This window comes from Dermacentor albipictus, chromosome 1 (genome assembly GCF_038994185.2).
Source record: "Dermacentor albipictus isolate Rhodes 1998 colony chromosome 1, USDA_Dalb.pri_finalv2, whole genome shotgun sequence".
NCBI classification, from domain to species: Eukaryota; Metazoa; Arthropoda; class Arachnida; order Ixodida; family Ixodidae; genus Dermacentor; species Dermacentor albipictus.
Window position 1 is genome coordinate 503,791,974 of NC_091821.1, and position 27,578 is coordinate 503,819,551.

Genomic DNA, 27,578 nt, shown 5'->3' on the forward strand with positions numbered 1-27,578 from the left:
TATTTGCAGATCATCGACGTATATGGAGTGCATAACAGAGGTGGGAATGACGTTGTTGACAGAGTTCATTTTTACTATAAAGAGTGTTGTGCTAAGTACGCAACCTTGTGGCACGCCGTTTTCTTGGATAAATGTGCGCGAGAGCACAGTGCCTAGACGGATTTGGAATGTTCTATTGGACATAAAATCAGCCAGACAATTTAGCATTTTGCCACGGATTCCTAATGAGGCGAGGTCACGTAAGATCCCAAATCTCCACGTGGTGTCGTACGCTTTTTCTAGGTCGAAAAACACTGCCAGGCAGTGCTGTTTGTGTAGAAATGCTTCACGTATTTCGTGTTCAAGTCGGACGAGGTGGTCTGTCGTTGAACACCCTTTTTTATAGCCGCACTGGTGAAAATCAATGGAGCTCCGTGTATGAAGCGTGAAAGTTAATCTTACATTTACGAGACTTTCGTATGATTTCGCCAAACAGCTTGTCAGGGCAATGGGTCGAAAGCTGCTTGGGGATGTGGGGGATTTACCTGTTTTTAAAAAAGGCACAACTATTGCGTTTTTCCAACTCTTTGGCATGCTTCCAGATTCAAATACTTTGTTAAAAAATTCAAGGAGAGCCTCTACGGATGCTTGGGACAGGTGTGCAAGCATGGAATAATGGATCCTGTCGGGACCTACTGCAGTTGTTTTGCCAGCACAGAGGACCCGGTCAAGTTCTTGTACCGTGAATGGAGCGTTGTATTCATCTCTTGACATACAAGCAGTTGGTAGCTTCTCCTTTTCTGCTGACACACACTAAGAAAAAAAAGAGTATCCCTTACTCTTTTCGAAGAGTCTGGACTCGTCACGTATACGACTCACTTTGTGGGAGACACCCGAACTCTCTTTTGGCAAAGAGTCCCGAGACTATCTGCTCAATACAAGGTGTTTGCGTGACTCCGCACACAATAGTCATGCATACTCTGTTGTAATAGTCACCTATACCCTCTCAAAAGGGTCACAAGACTAGTGCTGAGGGAGTCCGTTAACAATTCTAAATGAGTCCAACGACTCAAGATAAAGTGTCTCATGAACACTGCAAGAATGACTCACCGAACTATTCTAGATGAGTCTGATGACTCCAGCAGTGTGTCAAGTTACCCTTAGTGCGTGGTGCCGGCCTCTCGCAAATAAAGTAAGGTAACTAATCTATGTAAGTCGTTTCACTCTTGGATGGCAGTGTCGAGCCGCTTTTCAAAATGTGTCAACAACTCTTGCTGTAAGTACACACGACTACGGCTAGTTCTCAAGAAGACTACTATGAAAAGACAACATAGGATAACAAAGAATCCACAGTAAACTTGACAAAAAGCACATGGCAGGTTAGCAAGAAAAAGTTAATATTTCATCAATCTTTGTTATTGTCTTCTGGAAAATTCAAATGTATAAGTCAGCACAGAATCACTATGAAAGCAAGACAGTTCTCTTTACCATTAAACTGGAATCAATAGCCAACTAAGCAAAACAGTCTTAAATAAATATCCAATATGTAGCCTGCCGCTGCATATGCATGACACTGCAATGCCACTCAGAACCATAATGAGACCCCAAAATATTATGTAACTCATGTAGAAGGTTAATTCACCACCGCACAAGTCTCTTATAATATCTCAAAAGATTCATAAGTTCCACCTATTTCCCTGTTCTAAAAGACTTAACTTACGACTTAACATTCTAAGCAAGTAAGCTACACATAACAAATAAGAGAGGCTGCACTTATGTATAAAGGAGACCCATATAAGGAAGTGCAATAAAAACAATATTCCAACTTAGATCACATTACCTATGCATTATGCTATGCTTGCTGAAAACAACTGGTTGGCAATTGATAATCCAGTCTAATAGTAAAAACAGCTGTCTTACCTTATGGTACTCTTGTTGGCACTTTTTCCCACACAATTTGTGCATGTTAGCGTGAGATGAAAATTGATCTGAAAAACACATTAAAAAGTTGTGCATCAATTTTATTCTGTCATACAACATGCAACAGTGTATAAAAATCTCATAACTGACAAAATTACAAAAATAAATACAGCAACACTTATACTGATCATTTATTTATGTTGAGAAACATACTTTTGCAAGACTAAGTAAAATAGCTGACACAGACAATTTCACAGGTCGAAATAACCGCTAATACAAAACTTTCCATAATGCAAACACGTTGACAAAATAAGTAGCACAGGCAGCTGTATTTTGTTACGGCAAAGATAGCGCATGAATGATGAGGACAAGAGAGGAAGCAGAACACACAAACAAACTATACCCAGCTGCATGCACGCAGCTGTAACAATACTCATAGTGCACAAAGATCCAAAAGAAACAAAGAGGAAGATGTGAGGAAGGCTTCTTTTACTCATCACAAATCATCCTGTAAGAGCACATTATGCACTGGCTGTAATCTATCCTCAGGACATACATGAATAAGTTACTTTAGGTGCCACATCTATAAATCACTCATACAATGTTCTTGTGATTTTCCTTATTCCAATCTTTAGCTTAGCAAGCATGACTGAGTTACGTAAAGCCTCCCTACGGCTTGGCACATATACACAAAGAAGTGTTTCTATAAACACTGGAAGTCACGGACGGATGACTGACACATACCTCTTTTATTTGTTTTGTCTTTGTCATTATGATTACCTACCACAGTAGTCTTTTGTAGAGTGAAACACATCCAAATAACACACTGTGGGCAACCAAGTGTGAATACCTGTTCTCGATTTCTACCTTTCTCTGGTGTCCCGCTAAGGTAACAATGGTGCGAAGGATTGTCTTCCCAACGTATGCATTCCCATACAACAGGAGCAGATGATAAGCCACATTAATGGTGCATGAAATAAAGCATCTGTGCTTGACTTTCCACTGCCGTTCCAATCTGGAGTGACCTTTTTTTTTGCTTTGTATACACTAGTACAGGTGCTACGTAGTCCCCTTGGCACCCAGAGCAATTCTCACACCACAGCAGGATGTCAATTTTTTTTTAAATTCTAAGCAGAACTCTCGTTATGGGGGACAATTGCGAACTTATATTTTTGCTTTGTATCTTAATTATGTTGTTGACCTTTAAATTTAGCCACTTTACTACTTTTCTGCAGACAGGGCATTGCACCAATGCTAGGTTTTGAAAACACCAGAGCAGGGTAGAAAGCAAGAACAGATATTTATAATTTGGGTGCCCTCTCTGCATTGCATGGATATGTTTCAATGCACGATAAGACTACTTGGTAGCTAAACATATAAAAGTTAAGAGAATTAAGCTCAAAGCCTACCAAATTAGTAACTGGGAACTGGGAATTTCATATGTAAATTAAATTTCCTGATTCCCAGTGATGAAACAGTTTTGAGAATATGTGCGAAGGCAACCAAGTCACTCATGCTCACAAAGGAAACAAAATAAAAACAAGCAAGATTACAAGAACTTCGAACTTGCAACCCAAAGTAAGACACCTGACATGACTGATTTATGTATTTACTGAGCATAAATTACAGCTAGCGCATAATCTGCTTGAACAAGATGACAAACAATGAGTTACTGTTGCTTTCTCTCTGGGGCATTTGGCTCTTCTGAACACATGCACATTGTATGGCACAGCTGCGTGGATGTAGCTGGGCATAGTTATGAGTCAGCATCACTTTGTTATTATGGTCCTTCACTATTATTGTTATGATTTATATTTGGCAAGCAGCCTAACTATCGGGTTGATCAGCTGTATTTTAAACAAAACATACTGACAGATTTCCGTTTCTAGCTAACATAAGGAGGCGGGTACATCCTTTCAGATTTCAAGAAACAGCTGTGCAACAGAAAGTCTACAATGACCAGTACCTTTATTATTAAGTGCCATGTACTAGATCTTTCTGCAATGAATACCTCTATTACCAAAAATTGTAGTCTGAAAAACTAATTGGAAAATATTTACAAGTGACAGATACTAGAACTGCATTACAATTGCAAATTTTTTCGTAAACAATATCACAATAATTGAAGTTTTATTAATTTCAGCAAAATGGCTGACATCCTATTATTGAGGCTAGTCAGTGCTGAAGGTATTGTTAGTTTGTAGGAGTCCTCAGACTGACAGCTCTGAAATATTTATCGCCATACTTGGTGGAACATGCTTTGCTGTTGCAGATATTACTTAGCCACAAAACATTTTGTAAGCCTTATGGGACAATTCTGTGTGGAAGATAAACCTATCTGATCATGTCTTTTTGGGTTGTGTATCTCGGAACTGGTGCTAGTCTGAGTTCTTACAAACTAGACGTTATTGAGTACTGTAATTATAATGCCTGCCACTGCTATAAATTTCTGTTAGCGAAAATTGTCGCATTGTCATGAAGCAGATATGTTCAATTTTTAGCGGCAGTCACTGCTGAAACACTCAGTACAAAGCACAAAACAAAGATATGGAGTCAAAATGTAAATGTCGAACAAAGTTATAGTCAATTCCTCATTTCACAGAACTGTCTTTTTTTCTGTTAGTTTGCCAATACCAATTGCACATCCACAAACATTTTAGTATTGCACTTCTGGTAAATGCAGGAAATTTCAGTGTTTAACAGAAGCCCTTGGGAAGACAGCCCAGAGTCGCTTTAACAAAAAGACTTGCATTCAATCTGCGTTTCTATGTTGTAGGTCACTATAGCAAGGGGCATGTTTTGCTGATTGAATATTACTCGAAACAGTCTTATTATTCGTACTAGAGGCTTTGAAAGAGAGCAAATTGTAGAGTTCTTCATGCAGATTTCATATATGTCATTAGTATTTCTTTAGCTGCTTCTTGAGTTATGTCCCACACAATGGGAAAATACACTGATCTTTGCGGGCACTTTCTTGTGTACTAAATTTACACAAAAAGCAGTGTGCTGTAGCTACCTCAGCTCTTCGTAGACTACAAAGTACCGATATCTATTCAAACAGCATGTAAAGTTACTAGAAGTATGCAAGATTAGTAGGCAGGCAGAGAGGCCTGCCTACTAATCTTGCATACTTCTCATGCTATTGTGAAAAAAAGCTATTGAATATACTTCAAAAACATTTTCTCACAATAGCATGAGAATAACCTTATGCACTTATAGTTGTCCTATACTAACGAAATTTGGCATACGTACTCTTCAAGATATGCAGAATGCTCATATCTAATTGAAATTGCAATCTGTAAAATTATTTAATGTGGCCTAATATATTCTTGCATAGTTCCAGTAATTGTACAAGCCGTTTGGATAGGTATCACCACTTTGCAGTATACGAATAGCTAAATAAGATACAGCATGAAGCTATTTCTGAAAACTTTATACACAGGAAAGTGCCCCCCAAAATATTTTGCCACTGTGTAGGACATAACTAAAAAACAGCAGCTACACAAAAATAAATGACAATTCAAATCTAATAAAACACTTTATGAATGACAGTATATTCAAATCTCTAGTACAAATATATAAAAAAGTTGTTTCGAGGAGTTAATAAGTGGGTGTCAGTGTATTCTACCAAAGTGTTAGAAAATGCCTTCAGGCATACCATGGGGAGCTTTATAAATAGCACACGCACGCATCTGCCTAAAAAGCCCCATGCCCTGCTTGAATTCATTAGTCATTTTTGCATTCTGTTGTATGTCACCATTTGCATCCCTTAACATAGAGTGCACAAAACCAAAAACAGCCTATTACCGTATTTACTCGCATAATGATTGCACTCGCGTAATGATCGCACCCCTAAATTTTGTCGTTTTAATTCGATTTTTTTTATTTCCCACGTAATGATTTCACCCCGAACTTGCCGCAGCGATGTGTCACGTGCCAAATCTAGCTAATAATGATCGCGCTTACCATCTGTCGACTGCTATGCGAACGACTCTTCAAGACAAACCAAGCAGTCTGCACGCAAAAAACTTTCTTAAGCAGATGCCCCATTTCATTGCTTTCATCATTTTCCGCACTTCTACGACAAAAAAAAGCTACAACCAAACTTTCCTTTATTATGTGTAGGCTTTATAATGGTTGTGGTCAATAAAAACAACAAAAAAGGCGTCTTTCGATTCTTCTCATCTGCACTTGTGGGCACGCAACAAATCGCGAGCGGCAATGATAGCAGCCACGTTTACACTGATAGGTTAGAAGTGTACCCTATTCATTCGCCGACGTTTGTAACGCAGCTAAGATATTCACCCACCCTTAGCGGAAACGTGCCACGTTAGGATAGTGGTGAAGACAAATGCCGCAGTTTCCGCAGCATGTGTTCCTATGTCACTGGCAGCTAAGTGCGCCCATCTGTTTCTGTCCCCTCAAAGTGGGCATGGCTATGTTATTGCCGCAAACTTGCAAATATTATTCATTACTAATATGGAAGAAACTGTTTGAATGCACTGTAATGTACTCACGAGAAGAAAAATGCATTCGGCGCGTTCGGCTTGCTCTGCCGGCCACCATTTTTTTTCGTGTCCTGCACTACATACAGCAGCAGCCGCCTATTTGTTGACCTGTTGTCATCCCGTAGTAAATGCCAGATAATATATTTTTTTCTTTTTGCGGGAAAATTAACCAGTGTAATGACCGCACCCCTGAATTTGAGTCAATTTTTTTTGCAAAAAAGTGTGATCATTATGCGAGTAAATAGGGTAACACACGGAATTTTTAGCCTGTAAAGGGGTTGTATACAAATGGGGCAGCCCACTCTAGTGTGACAATAAACAAATATTTGTACTCACAATATTGAAACCAGTCATAACATATATCCTCACAAATTTGGAAATGAATAACCAAAGAACCTTGCTGATTGTCTCATTAGTGTCCTAAACAAGATCTTTTGATGTTTATAATTTCTAGTTTAATTCACTTTCTCTAGTAAATGGACTTTGACCTAGACTACTCAGAGTAGGAGACTAACCCAGACCTGGAAGCCAATATTTAAATCTGAAATAAAGACATTCATCCCATGACCACGTCACTGCTATGTCATCAGAAGCGTGCATCCATGGACTGTAAAATAATTTTTACATGATCTGTACTGTTACTCTTGCACTAATAAATTAGGAAATGCACTTGCTATTTAAAGCACTGCTGTAAACCTTTGTGTTTGAGAAATGAAATACTCAAAAGTGTAACACAACCAATGTGTGCATATAACCTACGATGCCTTTGACATTCGTCAGTGTGACAAATGGGTACCGAGAAATGCAAAGGGCATCATAGCTTTCTTGTTTGAAACCTTGTGTGCGAGTATATTACTGGTATCTTTGCAGTGAAAGGAAGTCACATTATTATCAGACTTATGAGGGGAACTTATGTTTCTCTAGTTTAATATTTTCTTTTTTGTGCTCCTATATTCTTGACTTTTCCAAGAATAATGGGTGTTTGAAATAAGTACTCTATATTGCTCTTAAATTTTTCCTGCACAAGAGCTCACGTTAGGTTACATTTCTTGAACACTTTGCAGTGCTGTAGATAATCAAAAGAAAAAAATGCTGTAAGTTTGCATTTTAGCCTTCTGTATAACAAGTATGAATCTATCAATTACATACACAAGTACAAAAGAACTACGAAAAACTGGGCATAAAGACATACATTATAGTAATAGCAGGAATCGATGGTGAGAATTCTAATAGAAAGGAACCATTAAAAACTAGGCACTAAAGACACATATTAATTATAATAACACAAGTATTTGCTAAGAATTTGAAGAGACAAATAGAATGTCTCTTCAAATCACTCCACCCTAACATTCATCCATGGTTTGATGAGTGACCACAGTTGGTGATGCTGTTTGGATAAGTTGCAGCTGAGGTGCAGCTGTGAAATAGGCGGAACATGTAGAGAGGTCACCAAAGGTTGCACGCTGGTCGCACAGCAGGTTGCCTTGATCTCCGGACTCACTCGACACTCAAGTGTTGAGCCTGGTTATACGCCGTTTGCAAGAGGCCTGGCCCGTGTGTGGTACGGCTTTGGTAAAATTTCGAGGCAACCTGAAAAACACAGACCGATATCTATAAGCACCACAATATTCTTCACCATAGGGCAAACCTGAAGTTTACCATGGGCACATAGCAGATAATGAAAACAGACACAAGCCACCAGACTTCAGGTATAAAGATGTGCAAAAGTGTAAATGAGTGTTAAGAGCTGTTTATAGGATGGAATGTTTCATTTTGTCTTTTGTAGATGAATAATAGTATCTTAACATAAAGTCAAGTGTACTTGGCCCTCCCTAAAAAAATTTAAATTATGGGGTTTTACTTGCTAAAACCACTTTCTTATCATGAGGCACGCCGTAGTGGAGGACTTCGGAAAGTTCGACCACCTGGGGTTCTTTAATGTGCACCTAAATCTAAGTACGCGGGTGTTTTCGCATTTCGCCCCTCTCGAAATGCGGCCGCCGTTGCCGGGGTTCAATCCTGCGACCTCGTGCTCAGCAGCCCAACACCATAGCCACTGAGCAACCACGGAGGGCATGGCCCTCCCTATTTGTGTAAGTAGGCAATTCCATGCGAGCTGTACCGACCTGGCACACGACCACTTGAAATTTTTTTTGAAGAACTGGAGGCCCTTCAATATAGCGCAAATGTTAATTTCAAAAAATACTTAACTTAAAAAGTTTTTTTACTGGCGCAAGCACTAAGTGAGATTTTGTGTAATGCACCAATCTATGCATCATAAAAGGCATAGCAGAAAAATTGGTTCCTTCATTAAAGGGGCCAAATTTTTCGGGACTATAAAAAGAGGCCTTACACCAAAAATTGAACTGCTTATTAGCCACTGCTCAGTTTATTATGGGTCATTAAACATGGACAAAATGGCCAATTAACATTATTTTCATGAATCTGGCTTACAGCAAAAGCTGCAAATTTATGTAATCCACATATTTAGGAGTTGTGCTGCATGCAAAAACTGGTTTCAGGAACATAAATTATACAGCAGTGCACAGAGATGCGGATGAACTAGCAAAAAAAAAGTCAGTTTTGGTGTGTTTATCGGCATACTTACTATTGAGGCAGTCCTAGTAAATTTATGCCCAATACCATGTATGAGTGTACACCGTATTCTTTTTAGATTGCTAAAGCTTTATCAAAGCAGTTTTTTGTTAAGCAAGAAAAAAAGGTACAAGTGGTCTCCTACTGGTTTCAAAATTTGCAGCGCGTTTCGTCTAATCCACAGAGCCTTTTGGCGGCTAAGGCAAACTGCATGGACTTGAGCATTCCTGCACCGATAGCAGGGAGTCTAAACTGCTTTGAAGTTAACTCTTTCATTGCTGAGTGGCTACAAGCCACTTCACTCAAAAAGTTGCCACTTAATCACATGTATTTACATTAATCTTTCTGTTGGCTTCCAGCCTGCTTGGCATCATCACGAAGGCTGCCAACTCCCTAGTGGACGTAGTCAGGACATGGTGGTGGCAGGACGCAGCGGCAGGAGCCGCCAAAGGCTTCAAACTCCCTAGTGGACGTAGTCAGGACACAGTGGTGGTAGGATGCAGGGGCGGGAGCCACCAGAGTGTACCTGCAGCAAATTTGCACAAATGCTCTTAGTCCTACCATGTCACAATTTACAAGAAAAATTAAGCAGTCTGTGGAACATGGATACCAATACAAATAAATGTAAACAGTTAGGTCCCACAACACAACTAGAACATTGACAAAGAAGAAATGGTACTTATGCTTATGAAAATCCAAGCAATGAAAAAAAGAGAATGTGCATCCGATTTGTGCACGGAAGCTCAGTGGAAACCTGAGCTCATACCATCAAGTGATCTGCTAGTCAACTGCAAGCCTCTTAAAATGTCATTGTATATTTTTTACACACACTATGTTAAGCTGCATTAAAACAAGTTCAGCATCTCTAAATATAAGTAATCACGAAGCAATTCAATTAATGAATTCCAGTGGTCGATAATGCAACAAAGTGCACGCTCTGATGAAGCTGGCCAAACTGGGTAGTGACAAGTAACAGCGTGGTTCTCTACATCTTGTTTTTCTGGCTTTCGCTGTAGCATTAAAATACACAAGAAATATCACATTCCTGACATTTAACCCTGCCAATTTTTATTCCATAATGCATAATACTTCAGCAAGAGCAATAATGCTGTCTTTTAATCATAAATAGTGATAGAACAAGAAATTTTACTGGAGCTAATGTTTTGACAAGAAAACTTATCTCCTTCTCTTTGTCGAAACATTGGCTCCAGCGATGCTCCTTGTTCTACGGCTCTTCATCATTTCAAGTCTCTGTCTTCCTGTGTACCTCTGTACTTTCAATGTTGTATCAATGAAATTGTAATAACGGAGAATTAGTAAATGTAGCTGATGAAGAACTTGGGCTTGTTGGTAGACAATGACAGAGTAACGGCGCAACATAGAGATACGGACAAAGGAGGCTCATGTGTGCCGTCTCCTCCAGCTATGTCTCTCCTTTGGACAATTACTCTATCTCGATGTAAAAGTATTACCCTTTGCACAATAATGCTGAAATGAATAAAGGCCAGGAAAGTGGACACAAAAATTACAACAAATAGCATCTTATGCTAATGAGATATGCGAAAGTCCCTGCTACGATCTGTCTCACCAATAACGTGCTGGATAAGATGGCGTCTTCTTCTGGATGTTGGCATTTCTTGAATACCTAAAATAAAGTACATTTCAAAATTACAAAAATACACAGAACAGCCGTAGCAGAGGAGATAACGCATTGTTTAGTAAAAGAAAGTAAACTAATCTCTGATGCAGTGCAGACGAAATTTCCTTTATTAAATTAGCAGAATAATAAATCACACTTCATTTCATTTAATGCTGTGAGCGTTTCTTGGTACAACAAAGAAAGGTATTTCTGCATGAAAACAGTAAAATAATCATAGCCTTCTACTTTTACAAAATACGCGACAGCGACTAAGCCAACTACAGCAGTATATACTTAAAATTGTTATATGCACATTACAATAGCCAAGACAGGAGAAACTTGGGTTTATATGTAGCTCACCAAGAGGTACCACCTTGGAATCGATTCATTTCTGCTTGCCAAATATCTGCACTAACATAAGACTACAAATAAAAAGACCCTCGTTTTCATAAAATACCGGACTCAAAATAGAAAATCCAGTAGGAATACCACAAATTCTGTGCATAACACAGCCAGGTTTTGTGCGCCTAGTAGGATTTACTATATAAAGGTTGCAGCAAATTCATGCTTTTAAATATTTACCACCATGAAAATAAAGATTACATAAAAAATAATAACATTATACATCGGCTTAGATTGTCAGCTAACGTATTTTGTGTTTTCTACTTACAGCCAAATGCACATAAAATTTGTTCTGTTTCAGCGCTTTTAAAGCGCTGTGTCTGTTCGCTTGTGCATGCAGCCCCTTTACCGCTCTTAAGATATCTGTGCTGCCACATCGCCTGACACTGCCATACAGCGTTGTAGCGCTTTTATTATTCGCGGTAATATACCTAAAGCGCTAGTAAATCTTCAGAATACACAAGCTGTCTTTTCGACTACCTGTCTTCGCCAGCGAAAGTTACACTGGTACTAGTATTGTATCTACACTTCAAGTTACGCAGGACAGTACTTGATATTCTACGGATCTTTCGATGCGACAGGCCACTCGTCACCGGAGTCGTTAAGAACGGTGTTTCTCCTGGCAGTACAGCTTTGCAATAATTTCAGATGCTCTCCTGAGGCTTCCGTCTGCCAGTAGTATTTTCGCATACATACGCGCACGCATGCCCAAGAAACGTCTGTGAACTGCCAAGAGAAACGTGGCGCAAAATGTAGCCATACCGGAAGGACCGAGTCCGCGCCGTTTGTAAACTCGGAACAAAAGCTGATATGCTTACCTGAGACGTTAAGAGAAATATGGCACAGGTCACAGGTCCCCGCTGGTAGTGGTTCGTATGCATCTGGTCGTCTCTGTCCGTTGCGATCTCCCATATCACAATGAAAGATGCAGTGCAAACCGCAGCACTTCGGACGCTTCCGGCGAGCGCACTTGCTCGATGTCGGCAAAGACGAAATCGGCGAAACGCTGCTGCTGGCGGCGGTCCCCTCGTCGCAATCACACAGCACGGACAGAAGCTCCCACTGTAACTTGTCGCAACGCTTGGTTGCAGTCGTCCCTAGCGCAGCGATTTCAGAACCACTCAACGACAATGTATACTCGTGCGTGATGCAGCGCAACTTTAAAATGGCGTCATGCTATTGACGGCTTCGGCTTTGGATCATTTTGTAGCTGCACAACTGAGCAGAACAGTTGCGCTAGTTTCGGTTTTGTTTACTCGCGTTGAAATAAAAACTGTTTTGCTCACTGATAATTTTACGTCACTTAAGTAATGTTCACGAATGAAACAGCCATGAATTTAATACGCGTGTTGAAATACCCGCTACGTTCACTTGGCAGAAGCAAAATTTGCTCGTCCGAGCGTGGTTGCGTTTGAAATATCTATCGGTGGGCTGTCGGAGCATGCTCGAAGTGTGAAGACGCGGCGTAATTGTCCTTAACTTCCTTAGATATAACGGTGCGGCTGCCCTTGATTTCCGTCTAGTGCAGTTTGCTCTGATGTGAGGTAGAACTACAAAGCCGCCCATGTTGCTGAATGATCTAGTGCACCTGAAGCTGCCAGAACTCCGGCATTTCCTCCACAAGTTCTTGCGACTGTGTGCCGCGATCACCAAATGCGAGCGTAGTCATTTGGCGGAGATTTAGCAGCACATTTTCTAGAACTATCGTTCACCGCTCTCTCACGACATGGAGAAGCAGTGTGGTTGGTCCTTGGTAAAAATTTCTATTTATTGCGAATTTTGCGATAGCAATTATATGGACACAACCGTCAAAATATATCTGTCGGTGTTACCGTGAGCTTTCGTATAAAGTCAAGTGCGATAAGATCCTATCCCGCGCCGTTGGCTGTGCGCGTTAAAGGAAGTGTTCGCGGCTGAGCCGGGCTCGATGGGCGCCCCAAGTATCTAGAGGAGGTCACGTGATAAAACGCGCGCAAGCCGGGAGAGGGATGCGGGATGCGCTAGTTTAGCGCGCTTCTCCTCCTCTAGCCGTTGCTCTAGCCCGGTCTTGCGCCACCCTCGCTCTGTCTTGGTGATAATTTCCGATGGACGCAAAGCTGGGGGGGAGGGGGGGGGCGCTCAGATAACGCAATTTTGCGGAGACGCTTTGACGGAAGAGGCAGCAGAAGCGTTCTGTCCGCTCTGTTCGCGCCCTTCGTCAAGCCAACGCTGTGACAGCGAGTGTTCGCCGTCATTGAGTGAGATCTGTTGTATGCACGTACGCGCGTGACCCAGTGCTTCCTAATTTAAGGAGTAAGCGAATGTTTACTGCAGTTTATTCAGCCGATGAAACAACGAACATTGGTTCCAGCAGTAGTTCGTGCAGTGGTTCAGGCAGCATTGGGGCGAAACTGCCGTATTTTTGTTTTTATATTTCTAGGGGGTTCCAAAGCAGTGTTGCGTACGTTAATATTTGTTTGTGGCCGCGGAACGCAACGCACAGTAGCCCAGTGGCTTTGGTGTTGCGCTGCTGAGCTCGAGGTGACGGGTCCAATCACAACCGCGGCAGTCGCATTCCAACGGGGGCAGAATGCGAAAACGCGCGTATACCGTGCATTCCGTACACGTTAAATAACCCGAGCTGCTGAAAATAAATCTGCAGCTTTCCATTACCGTGCGCCTCGTAACAAGATATTGATTTTGGAACCTAAACCTTCGAAATTTAGTTTAAGTCGCGGGATTACATTTACAATCGACACTGTTGACTGCACCTACTGAACTTATCTCTTTGCTGTGCTCTCTTTAGTAGCCAATACTTTTTTTTTAGATTTACTTATGGTCAGAACCAGTGTGACAAATCCAAGTCTTCCTTATCATAGGAATCCAGCTATGGCTTAAGCGTGTGAGGTATCAACAAACATGGTCAAGAAAAATCAATATATAGAGTTCGAAGTAATTGCAGAACATGACAAGGATGAAAGAATGATACACGGCGGCATTACAACCAGGACAGGAACCCGAGGGCCTGCCTAAAACAGAAGAGTTTATCTGGTATTTCTTCTCCTGCATTAAATCTTTCTCTCGCCAGACTCATCTCGAATATCAGAGGAATGGCGATCTTCCATGACTCTTAGCGTGCTATTGAGAGTCAAACGACCCATGCGGGAATGTTGACTCTTCTTTTTGACTCTACTCGCGCAAAAGTGGGTCTTCGGAAGAAAAAAGAGAGTCAAGTTGCTGTGACTCACTTTTTACTCTCTTTTTTCTTAGAGTGCAGTTTGTATTTTGAAAACGTGTTTGAATAATTAGCCGAGCTAGAGATGTTATAAAAATGTTCCCCAAGTATATTCGCTTGTTCTTGTAGTGTTGTTTGAGTGCCTGAAGGTGTAAGTATCGGTATCGTGTATGATGCGTAGTCCCCCTTAAACTTCCTGACCTGTTCCCACATCCTTTTGGATGTGACGGTGCTATTAATTGCCGATACATATTTTTGCCAGGAAGACTTTTCTGCCTGTCTCCGGATATATCTAGCTTTCGCTTTGGCTTGTTTAAAATTTAGAAGGTTGTTATATGTTGGGTGCCTGCGTAAGATTCCCCAGGCCTTATTTTGCTGCTTTTTAGCTACGATGCATTCATGTGACCACCAAGGATTAAGTTTTTTCGGAACAACGCCAGCAGATTGCGGAATGGCCTTTTCGGCTGCAGAAATAATACAGTTAGTAAATTTTTCATTAATTTCGTCAATGCTTAAATCAGTTAAACTCAGCTCCTCTAGCCTGGCACTTTCTGTGAAAACAGACCAGTCTGCCATTTGTAGTTTCCAATAGCGCGGTTTGTGAGATATTATGGGTAGTGTTGAGGTGAGGTTGATTATACCCGGTAGATGATCACTGCCATATGACGTCTCCAGTACATCCCATTTAAAATCGGTAAAAATGTCGGGAGAGCAGAATGCTAAATCGATGCAGCTAAAAGTACGTGAACTCGGTGAAAAATGAGTTGGTGCACCTGAATTTAAAAGACAGATGTTATTAGTCAAAATAAAATCGTCGATAAGTTGTCCTCTTTGGTCATTCTTATCGCTACCCCAAAGAGTGCAGTACAATGTACAATGAACAGATGGTGACAGTCTTAAATGACAAAACGGTGACAGCTACTGCCTCGTACGGAGTATTTAATGAAACGTTCCGTGTGGGAATGCCGCTTTGGACGACAATAGCGACACCTCCTGATAAACGACTGGAGTGCTCGCGGTCTTTTCTTATGACAGTAAAACCTTTAAGAAAATGTGTATGTTTGGGTCCTAGGTTTGTTTCTTGGAGGCAGAGTGCCACTGGTGATAATTTACTTATAATATCTTTGATGTCACCTAGATTGTGTATTAGGCCTCTGCAGTTCCAATGAATGATAAAAGCCATCTTATTGGAATTGGGAAAAAAATACTTATGCGTGTGAGCTTACAAATTGTAGGTGACATCTATTGAAAAGCTGATTACTCTTATGAAGGGCGGTAACCGTTCAGGTTACCTTTCCCTTTCTCACAGAAGTTAGGATATGTTTCTCCTTCTGTGTGCGCTCCAAGGAGCGCGGGTCTTTTGGCGTCAATGACGCCAGGGTTTTTGGATCGACCTCCATCGCCTTTTCCGAGGCACTGGAGGATCGAGAGCCAGGCGCCGAGACGCGCGTCTCGGGCCGTGGGGTACGCTTCAACTTCGGGCCCTGCGGCACTGTTATCTGCGGGCCCGTATTCGTTGCTGGTGGAGCGGCACTGGCTGCAGCCACCAAGGGGGCGGTTGGGGTTTCTACAGGAGTTCCAGACGTGGACCCTGTAGATTCCTGAGACCGGTGTGGCGCTGCCCCCTGCCGCGTCACACTGGCATAGCTTGCTTGAGGTAAGTGCCCTAGCCTTTTCCTCGCTTCGTAGAATGAAATCTTTTCCTTTACTGTGATTGCAATTATTTCTTTTTCTCTTTTCCAACAAGGGCAGCTCCGCGAGTAAGCAGGATGATCGCCCTTGCAGTTGACACATTGTGCGGGAGCATTGCAGTTGTCCGATGGGCGGTCGTTGCCACTACACTTCGCGCATGTTTCCTTTCCTCTGCATGATTGAGATGCATGCCCGAGCCTCTGGCACTTGAAACAGCGCCTTGGGTTGGGTATGTACGGTCTGACGTTTATTTTCAGATATCCTGCGTCGAGTGAACTAGGGACAGTGCTACTACCAAATGTCAAAATCACATGTTTTGTCGGAATCTGTTGGTCATTTCGTCGCAGTGTGATTCTCTGGACCTTAATTACGTTTTGCTCCTGAAATCCTTCGAGGAGCTCTTCGTCGCTGAGGTTCAAGAAGTCTTCTTCAGATATAACTCCCCTGCTAGTGTTGAGTGAGCGATGTGGAGAGATTGTCACTTTCATGTCACCGATAGTGGTTAGTTCAGCGAGTTTTTCAAGTTGATCTTTTTTGGTTAGTTCAAGGAGGAGGTCTCCGCTAGCCATCTTCGAGGCTTTGTAGCCAGCTCCAATCGTATTTGCTAGGCATTTCGATACTATGAAGGGTGACAGTTTTCTAACGGTGGTGTTGCCTTCACTATGAAGAACATGGTATTTCGCAAATGTGTCTTGGCTTGGTTTTAAAAAGAACTGAAAAGTTGCTTCGGTGCGACCTTTTTTCAGAGGCCGATCTGAAAGTCGCGGGAACGCTTCTGCCATTGGATGGTTTCAAAATTCGGTGGCGGTGGTAGCCACCCACCACGGAGCCCAACAAGGGGACGCTACAGGTTCCAAGAAACCTGCAGACGCCAGCTATGCAGCGCCACTATAACCTAATGTATATACCCAAGGCTGAATATATCACACACGGTTAACCCTTGCCGCCAGGAAATACGGAAGTAATAAGAAGCGAAGAGAAGACAGGAAAGATGGGAAAGTGGGAGAGAAAGACGAAGATTGGAGAGGAGGACAGGAAAGGCGACTGCCGATTTCCTCCAGGTGGGTCAGCCTGGAGGTGCCGTCTATGTGAAGCAGAGGCCAAAGGGGTGTGTTGCCTCCGCCGGGGGGCCTTAAAGGTCCAAACACCCAGCTTCGGCTCAACCCCCAGGATCCCCTTTTCCCCAGACACGGCTAAGCCGCGCACGGCTACACGCGGGAGGGGCCAACCCTCGTGTGCTCGGGTACGTGGTGTCGCAACACACCAAACGCCTGCTTGCGCAGACGCCCCTGCGGGGAAGCTTTCGCTTTAAAAGCGGCAAACTAAGAAGTTGTCTTCCCGCTCGAATTAACGCGTGGCGTCACCTGCTACGCTGCATCGGGCGCATCCATCGAAGGGCCAGAGCGCGCGAAGAAAAAACGAGCGCGAAGTAGGGGAGGGCAGCGGAGATGGCGCTGATTTTAATCATTGAGGTGTTTTCATCATCATCATCAGCCTGGTTGCGGCCACTGCAGTGTAAAGGCCTCTCCCATACTTATTACCCAGGTCATGTACTAATTGTGGCCATGTTGTCCCTGCAAACTTCTTAATCTCATCCGCCCACCTAACTTTCGGCCGCCCCCTACTACGCTTCCCTTCCCTTGGGATCCACTCCGTAACCCTTAATGACCATCGGTTATCTTCCCTCCTCATTACATGTCCTGCCCATGCCCATTTATTTTTCTTGATTTCAACTAAGATATCATTAACTCACGTTTGTTCCCTCACCCAATCTGCTCTTTTCTTATCCCTTGACGTTACACCCAACATTCTTCTTTCCATAGCTCGTTGCGTCGTCCTCAATTTAAACAGAACCCTTTTCGTAAGCCTCCAGCTTTCTGCCCCACACGTGAGTACTGGTAAGACAAAGCTGTTATACACTTTTCTCTTGGGGGATAATGGCAACCTGGTGTTCATGATCTGAGAATACCTGCCAAACGCACCCCAGTCCATTCTTATTCTTCTGATTATTTCAGTCTCATGAACCAGATCCGTGGTCACTACCTGTCCTAAGTAGATGTATTCCCTTACCACTTCCAGTGCCTTGCTACCTATCGTAAACTGCTGTTCTCTTCCGAGACTGTTAAACATTACTTTAGTTTTCTGCAGATTAATTTTCAGACCCACCTTTCTGCTTTGCCTCTCCAGGTCAGTGAGCATGCATTACACTTGGTCCCCTGAGTTACTAAGCAAAGCAATATCAGCGAATCGCAAGTTACTAAGGTATCCTCCACTAACTCTTATCCACAATTCTTCCCAATCCAGGTCTCTGAATACCTTGTGTAAACACGCTGTGAATAGCATTGGAGAGATCGTATCTCCCTGCCTGACGCCTTTCTTTATGGAGGACTACGGTGGCTGTGGAGCCGCTATAGATATCTTTCCGTATTTTTACATATGGCTCGTCTACACCCTGATTCCGTAATGCATCCATGACTGCTGAGGTATCGACAGAATCAAACGCTTTCTCATAATCAATGAAAGCGATATATAAGGGTTGGTTATATTCCCCACATTTCTCTATCACCTGATTGATAGTGTGAATATGGTCTATTGTTGAGTAGCCGTTACGGAATCCAGCCTGGTCCATGGTTGACGGAAGTCTAAGGTCTTCCTGATTCTATTTGCAATTAACTTAGTAAATACTTTGTACGCAACGGACAGTAAGCTGATCGGTCTATAATTTTTCAAGTCTTTGGAGTCTTCTTTCTGATGGATTAGGATTATGTTAGCATTTTTCCAAGATTCCGGTACGCTCGAAGTCATGAGGCATTGCGTATACAGGGTGGCCAGTTTCTCTAGAACAATCTGCCCACCATCTTTCAACAAACCTGCTGTTACCTGTTCCTCCCCAGCTGCCTTCCCCCTTTGGATAGCTCCCAAGGCTTTCTTTACTTCTTCCGGCGTTACCTGTGGGATTTCGAATTCCTCTATACTACTCTCTCTTCGATTATCGTCGTGGGTGCCACTGGTACTGTATAAATCTCTATAGAACTCCTCAGCCATTTGACCGATCTCATCTATATTAGTAATTATATTGCCGGCTTTGTCTCTTAACGCATACATCTGATTCTTGCCTATTCCTACTTTCTTCACTGCTTTTAGGCTTCCTCCACTCCTGGGAGCATGTTCAATTCTATCCATATTATACTTCCTTATGTCAGCTGTCTTACGCTTGTTGATTAACTTCGAAAGTTAGGGGTTTTAGTCGCACCTAAAACCCCTAAATTAAATAAAAGTAGCGCTATCTCCTCTCCTCCTCCTCCTGCGGCGGCGTTCACTCTCTTCTGCAGACCGTGGTGTGTGTGTGTGTGTGTGTGTGGAAAGCATTTATTAAGAAAGAGAGGTGTGGACTCGCGCAGGAGCCCTACATACTAGGTGGTATTTGAACCGCACCGATGGCACCGGCTGTTGGAATCTCAGCGCTGCCACCAGCTGTTGGAACCTCAGTGCTGACACCCGTTGTTGCAACCGGACCGTTGGCGCCCGTTGTTGCAAATGGGTCGCAAGCCCCAAGGGTAGCGTTGGCCTGGCGGCCTGGGGCACACTGGAAGCATCCGAAGGTCCCAGCAAAGCATGAGGCGACTGCTAACAGAACAACTTGTTTATTCTAGCATCGCAAAGAGCGGGCGGTCAGGTCGACCGAAGTAGAGAGACGGGAGAGCACGTTACTCAACAGAAGAAATCGGAGCCTCTCTCCTGGCGTCCGGGAGCAGCTGCTTTTATTCTCTTGGCGTCGCGGGCAAGACGGAAGGTCACGAGATGACACCACGTGACAGCGAGGCACGGACGGACTGAGAGACATGTAGAGACAAGGAGGTGACGCATCAGCCGGGCCGGCGCCGGTCAGACCTCCTCGCTTCACACTGGGGGAGCTCCTCTCCCCGGCTGCCGCGCTTTGACAAGCGTGGGCACACACACACACACGCACACACGAAGACACGTGGCACTGAAACATGCCGGGACGCGCTCGGCGGGGATGCGTCGCGGCCGCTCCGAACGGGCCAAAATGTCCGCCGCTTTGAACGAAGCCCCGGCGTTCGTTGAATCCGCGCCGGCTATACCGCGCGTCGTAGGCGAAACGTAACAGACCGCCCCGCCGGGGGAAGGAGATCCCGATGGTCAGGGGACTGCATCCGCTGTCCGGAGGGATGTCGCTCGATGATGCTCATAACCGAAGTCGGTCGTCCCTCGGCGTTTCTTGAGCGCAGCGCACCGAGAAGGCCTCGTTCTCACGTTCAGGTTCACACAGGACACTGCAAAGTGACTTCAGGAGAGTTGCCATTTTTGTTCTCTTTCCCAGCAAGCGTTAGAACTGCGCCGAAACTCAGCCGCTCAGTCAGCAAGCACGGCACAACCCTCACTAAGCCATGCCAGGCTATTTCCCCTTTTTTACTACTGCCTAGTTCCTTACAGTAGTCTAGCAGCATCCAGAACGCGTCCACAAATTGGAAAATTGCACTATAAAGCACATCATCACTTTGAAACACTACACAAAAGCAATATGTTAAAAATCCTGCCTCAGGAACAAAAACATCAATAAACAATTTTGAGGCTGATTCCCTCGTTAGGGGCTTCGACTCAAGCCATCGGCGTTACCGTTGAGACTCCCCTTTTTGTAACGCACCTCAAAAGAATACTGTTGCATAGCGAGGCTCCAGCGCAGGAGGCGGCCATTTGTGAAAGAGATAGTCTGCAGCCATTGGAGAGGGCAGTGATCCGTTTCGAAGCATGCGAAGCGGAGATCGCTGCGAGCGACCGTACACTAGCTCAGCTGGCGAAAACCCCGTAGCCGCATGCGGCGCGGTCCTCAATGCAAACATCACCCCAGGCAGACACAGCTCCCAGTCAGTTTGTTGTGCAAACCACAATGCTCTCAACACGCTCTTCATGACGGAGTGGAGCTTCTCAACGGAATTCGACTGGGGGTGGTGCACTGAGCTGTGTAACAGCTTTACCCCGCACCTTTCGAGAAAGGCTGTCGTCAAAGCGCTAGTAAACACTGTGCCCTGATCTGATTGGATTTCCGCAGGAAAACCAACTCGCGCAAATATGGACAGTAGTGCATTGACTATCTCAACTGAGCTGAGTTCTTTAAGCGGCACTGCTTCAGGGAACTTTGTCGCTGGGCAGATCACAGTCAAAATGTGTCTGTACCCCGTGGCTGTTACCGGCAGAGGTCCCATTGTATCAATAACGAGTCGTCTAAAAGGCTCCGTAATGATAGGTACCAACTTCAACGGCGCCCTCGATTTGTCCCCTGGTTTGCCCACCCGCTGACAGGTGTCGCATGTCTTCACAAAGTGGTCTGCGTCCCGAAAACACCCTGGCCAATAGTACTCTTGCAAGAGACGGTCCTTAGTTTTCTTAACTCCTAGGTGTCCGGACCACGAACCCCCATGCGACAAGCGCAACAGATCCTGACGATAGCATTGAGGCACGATCAGCTGATCGAACTCCACTCCCCTGCGGTCTATATACTTCCGGTACAGGACCCCACCTCTTTCCACAAAGCGAGCATTTTTCTTGGCGACACCTTCCTTGACGATGCAGCGTATGTTTTCTAGGCTGCCATCCTTTTGCTCGGCTATCAAAGCCGACCGGCTGACTTTTAGCAACCTATTAAGTCCGTCTGAGGTAGGCGCGACGAGCAAATCTGCAGATAGCTCTTCTAACTTTCCCGCATCGGGAATTTCTTCTCCAGTATCTGGTGCCTTTAACGCTACAGGCTCAATTTTATTCAGTTCGGGCGTGCTCTGAATATCAGCTTGCTGCGCCTCTGACCCTTTCTCATCGTTCGACAACGTCGGCCCCGCAACTACCGCCTTTGCAGCGAGCTCCCGAACCTTCGATCTGCTTAAGGCCTGAACGCTAGCCTCACCAAACAAAAGCCCCTTCTCGCGCAGGAGGTGATCGGACCTGTTCGAAAATAGGTACGGGTACTGGGGGGGGGGGGGCAGCATAGATGACACTGCCGCCTCCGTCTCAAGTGCTCCGAAAGGACCTTCAATAAGCACCTTTGCTACGGGCAGACACACGCTATGAGCTTCCACGGCTTGTTTGATCCATGCACACTCGCCCGTGAACATATCGGGTTCTACGTAAGAGGGGTGAACTACATCCATCGTAGCTGCGGAATCGCGAAGCACTCGGCACTCTTTCCCGTTCACGAGGAGGTCTCGCATGTAAGGCTCGAGAAGCTTCATGTTCTCGTCAGTGCTGCATAACGACAAAAACACGACTTTTGTTTTTGTTTCTGGACACTGCGCCGAAAAATGACCCGGCTTCTGACACGTATAACAAACGCGCGCTTGCCTCGTCTCGAACCGCTTTCTGCGTTCGGCTTCGGTTGCCGCCGTCTCCTTACGTTCGGTCGGACTGCTTTCACTCGCATCCGCACTACGTGTGTCCCCCTTTGCTCTCATGGGCGTGAACTTCGGCCTCTCAAACTTGGAGCCAAATTCACCCTTTTGACCGTCCTTAGCTCCGCGAGCCCGACGCGTCACAAACTCTTCGGCTAGCTCAGCAGCTCTAGCCACCGTACTAACGTCTGGCCTGTCCAAGACCCAGTACCGCACGTTCTCAGGTAACCGACTATAAAACTGTTCTAGCCCGAAACACTGCAGAACTTTCTCGTGGTCACCAAACGCTTTCTCTTCTTTGAGCCACTCCTGCATGTTTGACATTAGCCTGTAGGCAAACTCTGTATATGACTCACTTTTGCCTTTCTCATTTTCTCGAAACTTCCGACGGAACGCCTCCGCTGACAGCCTGTACTTTTTTAGCAGACTCGATTTCATTTTGTCGAAATCCTCTGCCTCCTCTCTATTCAAGCGAGCGACTACGTCGGCCGCCTCGCCGGGTAACAAAGTGAGCAAGCGCTGTGGCCACGTTTCCCGAGAGAACCCCTGCTTCTCGCACGTTCGCTCAAAGTTAACCAGGAACAAACCAATGTCCTCTCCAAGCTTAAACGGCCGCATTAGGTCAGTCATTTTGAACAATACCCGTTCTCCTGCACCGTGTGCCTGACTTCCATTACGAGCGCGTTCCATCTCTAACTCGAGACGCTTCACTTCCAAAGCATGATCGCGCTCTTCTTTTTTCTCTTGTTGCTCTCGCTCTTTTTCTTTCTCTTGTTGCTCTCGTTCTATCTGTTCTTTACGTTCACGCTCATCCTTCTCTTGTTGCTCTCGCTGTTGCTGTTCTTTAAGTTCGCGTTCCTGTCTTTTTGCCGTCTCCCTCTCCTCAATGGTCTCAAGGCATTCCGACAGCTCGTCATCCTCAGCTCCTAACTCAAGAATAGCCCTTAGCAGTTCTGGTTTTCTGAGTTTGTCTGAGACATCCAGACCCAACTCTCTTGCAAGCTCCAACAATTTCGGTTTGCGCAACGACTTCAAATCCATGGCTGCTCTGAATGCTGTTTTCTCTACTGCCTACTATTGTCTTGGCGCAAACTAACCCGGCAGCAACGACAACCACAATTACCAGCTCTGTTTCTGACACTAACAAAAGCCTGGCAAAACTCAGAAGAAGAAAGTCCCGCACTCACCAAACCTCGCAGCCAAGAATTCAGCGCAGTCGTTCCGCTGCAGGCAACCAGTCATCACACAGGGCTCGTTGCACTGCTCCCGGATGGTCGTTGTGCTGCTCAGCATACAGTCAACCGCATATCTTCGCTGCTGGCCTCCGTTGTCGCGATCTCACCGCTGGCAACCAGCTATTTGAACCGCACCGATGGCACCGGCTGTTGGAATCTCAGCGCTGCCACCAGCTGTTGGAACCTCAGTGCTGACACCCGTTGTTGCAACCGGACCGTTGGCGCCCGTTGTTGCAAATGGGTCGCAAGCCCCAAGGGTAGCGTTGGCCTGGCGGCCTGGGGCACACTGGAAGCATCCGAAGGTCCCAGCAAAGCACGAGGCGACTGCTAACAGAACAACTTGTTTATTCTAGCATCGCAAAGAGCGGGCGGTCAGGTCGACCGAAGTAGAGAAACGGGAGAGCACGTTACTCAACAGAAGAAATCGGAGCCTCTCTCCTGGCGTCCGGGAGCAGCTGCTTTTATTCTCTTGGCGTCGCGGGCAAGAAGGAAGGTCACGAGATGACACCACGTGACAGCGAGGCACGGACGGACTGAGAGACATGTAGAGACAAGGAGGTGACGCATCAGCCGGACCGGCGCCGGTCAGACCTCCTCGCTTCACACTGGGGGAGCTCCTCTCCACGGCTGCCGCGCTTTGACAAGCGTGGGCACACACACACACACGCACACACGAAGACACGTGGCACTGAACATGCCGGGACGCGCTCGGCGGGGATGCGTCGCGGCCGCTCCGAACGGGCCAAAATGTCCGCCGCTTTGAACGAAGCCCCGGCGTTCGTTGAATCCGCGCCGGCTATACCGCGCGTCGTAGGCGAAACGTAACAGTGGAGTCCCTAGTCCGGGACCCCATTGGTCGAAGCCGCCAGCCTGGCACTCTTGACCAAGGCCTTCTGTGCCTGAAGGTCTGAGCAACCAAGCAGAGCCGCCTCCCAGTCCTCTCGGGTAGGGTTGGAGTGGGGGTGAAAGCCGAATTTTGCTGGCAGGCCCACACCATGTGATAAGTGTCAGCCACCCTGCCGGGCACAGCATTGTGTTGATGTATAAGCGAAGTAGAACGCGTTCGTTCGCTTTCCCCAGTCCCTTAGCTGGGGCTCGGTACCGGCAATGGCTATCCTCATAATAGGTAGAGATGTCTTTGAAAGTTAAGAAAATGCCGCCTTCTTGTTCCAGGACCTCAGGGGCCAAAGGGGACGCCCGGTAAGTGGGTGTTCGGGCTGCCGCGTCAGCAGCTTCATTCCCTTGAAGGCCTTGATGGCCAGGAGTCCAAACTATACAGCCGGGGGTGGGATCGACATCCTTACTGCAGTTTCTCAGTATTCGCTCGGCACTCAACCAGCCTCGTAATTACGGCACGCGCCACGCGAAACCGTAATGATATATTTAGAATTAGAGTCCGAGGCAGCTAGAACAATCGCTGCCTCCTCTGCTTGTGTTGTACCTGGTGCACGAAAAGTGAGCCCATCCACCTGTGTTCCCTGATGTATGACTGCTGCTGTATACCATCCCCCATGGCTTGGCCCAACGACATCTACATTGTAAACTTCATGTTTGTACCATGGCTCCCCCTAGGCGTTGCTGAACTAGCAGACGCTCTCCGCGAAGCTTTCTCTCTCTCTTCAACGCTACGTACGGGGCACGGTACGGGGTGAGAAAACAAATCGCGAAGCTATATATGTCGGCAGTCAGCATCTCAGATCGCTTTCAAGGTGCGATGCTCGCGACGGTGCCACCGCCCAAGTACGTTTGGTCACAGTTCATAACGGGTCGACGCGGATGGATAAGGCGCTAAAGAGCGATAACGGCATACAATGATGGGAAAGTGATCAGCGCACCTGTTTGCCTACGTACCATCACCGCTTCGTAACGTACGGTGATACACAGAAAAGGTGCTGTTCGCATACATTCAGGCCAAACAAGGACAACGCCACGGAATGCATGACGCCGACAAAAAGCACATGCGTTTGAAGGAGACTTGATTCAAGTCGGGCACGAAACATGCGGTACTTAGGAAACATGCGGCACTTAGGAGAGCAAAAAACTTACGAAGCGACGTACAAATGGCAGCAAGCTTATGAGGTTAGTGGAGGGAAGAATCGCCCGCTTACCTCACAGAGCCGGTACCATTGCGTTGGGTTGAAAACAGCTCGGCTGATTCTTTAAAGCCTGAGCTTCGTCCGCGCCGCGCCTCGCTTGGCAGATGGAATACGGAATAGTCGCTGGCGGTCCCTTTCACTTGTGCTGCACCAGAAGGCTGAGCAACGCGGCATCGCGAACACGGAACTACGCTAAAGAAGCACATAGGAGGCGCGAAACGTGGTGCCTGCGTATGCCGCTCGCAATTAATGTTTGGCACTGCGGTGGTCCCAGACTGATCCCTCAGGACCTAAACAAAGTTCTTCATGCCATACCGCGGTGGCGCCGGAAGCAAAAACAAGCAAGAAAAAGCGCGCGAGATCATGCAACGCCATTCGGCCAATGGGAGGGCCGAGCGGCGAGGGAAAGCGCAGACGAGGATGGCGACAATCTTCGCCGTCAGCCATTCAGCCATGAGCTGATGGCCATCTAGCACGGAATCGTCCGCACATGCGTTCTGACGAAAATAAAGTTTTTCTATCTGTCCATTCAAAGAATGGCGCGCTACTTTTGATTTTTATTGAGAGGCGTTAGCCGCGCCTAAAACCCCTTGATAATTTGAAAGTAGCATCACTCTCTTCCTCACGGCGGTTTCCTCCTCGATTCTCGTAGCCCGCCGGCTGCGCACGGCGCGCTTTTCCTCCTGGGCTCCCGCGGACAGGCCGCAGGATTCTATGGAAGTGTGTTATTTTGGGCCAGTTGCGCGCCCCAGTGGGGTTGAAAATTTTGAGAAATGCTAATAACAGCACCGATAATGCTGGAGGCAACGTGATGCACCTTAGACTACCCTATACGGTCTTTATCCTCTTTTATCAACCCTAATCCATCATAATCCACCTTAATCCGTACTCATGCACCTTAATCCAACTTAATGCTGGTTAATAGTCCCAATCTACCTTAATACACTCTAATCCACCTCTATCACACCTAATCCACCACAATCTACCCTAATCGGTCTTACTCCTCCTTTATCAACCCTAATCCACATTAATCGACCTTAATCTTCCTTTATACACTTTAATCCTCCCTAATCCTTGTTCATGCACCCTAATCCGTCTTACTACCCTTTTATCAACCCTTCACCTTAATCCACCAGAATCCGCCTTAATCCTCCTCCACTCACCTTAATCTTTATTCATGCATCTTATTCCTTCTTAATGCACTATAATCATCGTCTTTAATACTGTTACGTGGTAGTGACTGTGAAGCAGTCAAACTGAAAAAGGAAACTAGCGTTTTATTGGGCGAACTTGTGCGCTCAAAAACAGGCTACACTCAAAGAACGGCGACAGCGGCGAACACAGTCGGCGATCGTCGAAAATCTGATTAGCGGGTCAAGCGCGTCGGCTTTTAGGCCTAAATTGTCGAATATTCCAGAGTAATCGCTGGGACCCGCGTGCCTTCCCCAAAGTTCTACATTATTCGCGTAGCGCACACATGCAACCAGATCACACAAGGTTCGGTCACAGACAGCGGATGGAAGCATCGATAACATTCCAGAAACTTCCGATACTGCAGGCGCGTCCTGCGCTGTGCGATAACATTTGTTAGACGGCGAAACATGTCGCCCGATAAAGAAAAACAAGTACACGTGTCAATACACTCTAATCAACCTTAATCCTCCCTAATCCACCTTATGTCAGTCACTAATGATTCATTAATTAACTTGGGTAGTCATTCTCTTATACAGGGGTGGACATGCTTTGGGTCACCTCTGGCCTTCCTTGGGCCACGTGATACTTCCAGTTTACAACGCGACCTTGAAACATAGAGACCTAAAGGCTTTCGCCTTAAAATTAAAAAAAAAACTCAATGTTGACTAGCTAACACTCATCACCTGCAATACCACGGGTATAC

General features: G+C 45.5%; 1 protein-coding gene and 1 long non-coding RNA gene across 6 annotated transcripts in view; both read right to left on the reverse strand.

Moving 5' to 3' along the window:
• LOC139054890 (uncharacterized protein C15orf61) overlaps window positions 1-27,578 on the reverse strand; it is an 82,745-nt gene that overhangs the window by 41,141 nt on the left and 14,026 nt on the right. The window contains exon 1 of one of the 4 annotated variants that reach the window (XM_070532586.1): window positions 25,694-26,028. The exons of the other annotated variants lie outside the window; for them this stretch is intronic. The gene's annotated coding sequence lies outside the window, so the exon portion shown is untranslated. Of the gene's footprint in view, window positions 1-25,693; window positions 26,029-27,578 lie in introns of those variants that run through there. 4 annotated transcript variants of the gene reach the window in all.
• LOC139054889 (uncharacterized) lies at window positions 1,980-12,192 on the reverse strand. 2 transcript variants are annotated; one of them, XR_011511590.1, is made up of 5 exons: window positions 11,862-12,192; window positions 10,591-10,647; window positions 9,338-9,528; window positions 5,104-7,997; window positions 1,980-5,032 (listed from the first exon to the last, which is right to left on the reverse strand). It is a non-coding gene; the product is annotated as an uncharacterized lncRNA (long non-coding RNA). The 2 variants fall into 2 exon arrangements; XR_011511589.1 differs by having other exon boundaries at window positions 1,980-7,997; window positions 11,862-12,186.